We start from the raw sequence: 3,757 nt of genomic DNA on the forward strand, positions 1-3,757 counted from the left end.
ATGAGGCAACTTAATCAAATGTGTTTTCATTCGAGAGAACTTGTCAAGATTCAAGTTAATTAATTTAGCAGCGCTAATTAGTTGGTCGCCCGCTTGATGCGCAATTTAGTGTCGTTGGCCATATATATATGTAGGGTTTAATTAGGGTTTAGGATTTAGGATTAGCTAGCTAGGGTTTTAGGGGTAGGGTTAGGGTTAAGGTTAATTAATTATGGTTTAGGGTTTAGGGTTTAGGGTTTAGGGTTTAGGGTTTGGGGTTTGGGGTTTGGGGTTTAGGGTTTAGGGTCTAGGGTTTAGTGTTTAGGGTGTTTAGGGTGTACGTTTAAGGTATAATTAGGGATCATGGATTAGGGTTTTAGGGTCTAAGGTTTAGGGATCATCGATCGAGCTAGTGCACGTACACATTATTAGAGGCACCCGCGCCTTTGCGCATAAAGTGCATGCGTATATATATAATAAGTGTGTTTCTTGGCCACCAACGATATGTATAGATCGAGAGAGAGTTGATATATATATATATATCCCCAAGAATATGTTCGGATATATATTGAGATATATATATGCACGAATGATATGTCCATGGTATGCCATGCGCGCATGCACACTAATTGTATATATATTATGAGGCAACTTAATCAAATGTGTTTTCATTCGAGAGAACTTGTCAAGATTCAAGTTAATTAATTTATCAGCGCTAATTATTTGGTCGCCTTCTTGATGCGCAATTAAGTGTCGTTGGCCTATATATATGTAGTGTTTAATTAGGGTTTAGGTTTTAGGGTTAGCTAGCTAGGGTTTTAGGGTTAGGGTTAGGGACTTAGGGTTAATTAGGGTTTAGGGTCTAGGGTTTAGGGTTTAGGGTTTAGGGTTTAGTACGTGTTTAGGGTTTAGGGTCTAGGGTTAGGGTTTAGGGTTTAGTGTTTAGGGTTTAGGGTTTAAGGTCTAGGGTTTAGGGTTTAGTGTTTAGGGTGTTTAGGGTGTACGGTTAGGGTATAATTAGGGATTAGGGTTTTAGGGTTTAAGGTTTAGGGATCATCGATCGAGTGCACACACACATTAGTTATTAGAGGCACCCACGCCTTTGCGCATAAAGTGCATGCGTATATATATATAAGTAAGTTTCTTGGCCACCAAAGATATATAGATCTAGAGAGAGATTGAAATATATTTAGGGTTTATGGTTTAGGGTTTAGGGTTCGGGGTCAAGGGTTGGGGTTTAGGGTTTAGGGTCTAGTGTTTAGGGTTTAGGGTATATGGAGTAGTGTTTAGGGTTTAGGGTCTAGGGTTTAGTGTTTAGGGTGTTTAGGGTGTATGTTTAGGGTATAATTAGGGATTAGGGTTTTAGGGTTTAAGGTTTAGGGATCATCGATCGAGTGCACACACACATTATTAGAGGCACCCGCGCCTTTGCGCATAAAGTGCATGCGTATATATATAAGTGTGTTTCTTGTCCACCAACGATATATAGATCGAGAGATAGAGATTGAAATCCCCAAGAATATGTTCAAATATACGCACACACACATGAATTATTAGAGGCACCCGCGCCTTTGCGCATAAAGTGCATGCATATGTGTGTTGTTCTGGCCACCAACGATAGATCGAGAGAGATAGATAGATTGAAATCCCCAAGAATTAGAGGACCCCTTGCACAAGTGTTGGCCATCTATATATAATATGAATCCCAATAATGTTCATACATGATAGGGCATATGTGTGAAGCAATTTTTTTCGAGAACTTGTAAAGATTCAAATTTATCGGTGCTAATGGAAACTAGTGCACATTAGAGGACCCCCTCTTACACGTGTTGGCCATCTATGTATAGTTTGAATCCAAATAATGTTCATACATGATAGGCTATATGTGAATCAATTTTTTCTTCCAAGAACTTGTCAAGATTCAAATTTATCGGTGCTAATGGAAACTAGTGCGCACTAGACGAGCCCCTTGCGCAAGTGCTGGCCATTACATATAGTTTAAAACTCAAGAATGTTCATACATGATAGGCCATATGTGCAAAGGAATTTTTTTCCCGTGAACTTGTCAAAATTCAAGTTTATCGGTGCAGATGGAAACTAGTCCAAAAAATTAAATAGAGGTCCAAGAGAACTAGACAATAACTAATAGGACCTGCAACTTTACAAAAAGGACCCCAAAACATATAGAAGAAAATCAATCGAGTCCTTCTGGACCGCACATCAGATCTCTGCTCCGCATCCTTTCCAGCAACTCCGTCGCCGGGGACGCACCACTTGGGACGGTGTCGCCGGTAGTCGCTAGGACGAAGGAGAAGAAGGGCCTCAGCAACGGCACATTGGCTCTGAGAAGGGCTGCTGAAAGGCCAAGATGTTCACGGGCAAGACGGATGACGCCGTCGTATGTCCCGAGCTTGTGAACGTTAGCAGCTTGACTTCCCCATTGACCAGATCTGAAGCACTGACCAAAGCAAGCCTCACCGTTAGCGCCATCACCTTGATGGCACCAGATCGGGGTTTGGCCGGCAAGATCCGCCAGATTCACCGTAGGCCAGATCTGAAGCCGATGATGAGATCCCCGACTCCATTGCGCCATTCTGCTCATGGGAAACACTCGGATCTAAGCTTACAACAACATGAACTCCCTCGGATCCAAATTAACTGACTCAACTTTGCTTATCTAAATATGGATGTATCCACACATGTTTTTACTCGAGATACATACACGTCTAAGGAAAGTTGAATCAATTAATTTCGTTCGGAGGGTGTACGATATACAGAGAGAAGTCGGCCTCGTCTCCGGCCGGCGAGGCTGCCGGAGAGAAGGGGAGAGGAGCCGGGGGAGTGGGAGAGACTCGAGAGAGAAAGAGAAGAGGAAGAAATGAGAGCTCCCTGGGGAAGAACATTATTTTTGTCGTTCTGCTCGTAGCTTGAAACTGAAAATTTAGGCCGCGCGCCAAATCATCCCGCCGCATCCATTCGAAAATCCCGTGACCAGTTTTACCCTTTTAACCCTGGTCCGGAAGCTACAACCCACCGACCATGGAGGGATCATTCGGTAACAATGAAATATCTTGCCTAGATCCCGAACCCTCCCCACAGTGCCCACACCCACCCACCAACCATTCGCCCCATTAGCTCAAAAATACTCTCACACGCCAAAGCTCTGACTCTCTACAGTACTAGATCTGCTTCGCCGCCGGCATAATCCTCCACAGCGTAGCCTTGATCGTGTTGGCTGTCCACCCACCTGATCCGCTCCCCCGCTGCCCTCGCCACCGACGGATCTGCTTCACCGCCGACCTCGCCACCGACGGATATGCTTCACCGCCGACCTCGCCACCGACGGATCTGCTTCACCGCCGACCTCATCCACAGCGTAGCAATCAACGCCTTTCCTGTCGACGCACCGGATCCTCTCCAACGGAACCGTGTCTACTTCACCGCCCCCCCTCCACGAAGCCGATCTATTCCACCGACTACCTCGGCGCGGTGGCTGTATCAACTTCACCGAATCCCTTGCCGGCCCAACCGGATCCGCTTCACTAACGCCCGCTTCTACCGAAACAGGGGTCGACTCATCGTCTCCCGCGTTCGCCGCCGCTGGAATGCAAGTTGCCGCCCCCGTCCACCCCGCCGCAGCTTGGTTAGTACGCTGGCCCGTTAGATCGCGGTGTTTCTTTAGCCATGTTTTGTGTAGTTATTTGCGGATCTCATATGCCATTAAATTTCTTGATGTGTTACTTCGCATGAAGTTCGTTTAAATATTGTACGAGTACCA

The sequence above is a fragment of the Lolium rigidum genome, chromosome 1 (genome assembly GCF_022539505.1).
Source record: "Lolium rigidum isolate FL_2022 chromosome 1, APGP_CSIRO_Lrig_0.1, whole genome shotgun sequence".
In the NCBI taxonomy this organism is placed as follows: Eukaryota; Viridiplantae; Streptophyta; class Magnoliopsida; order Poales; family Poaceae; genus Lolium; species Lolium rigidum.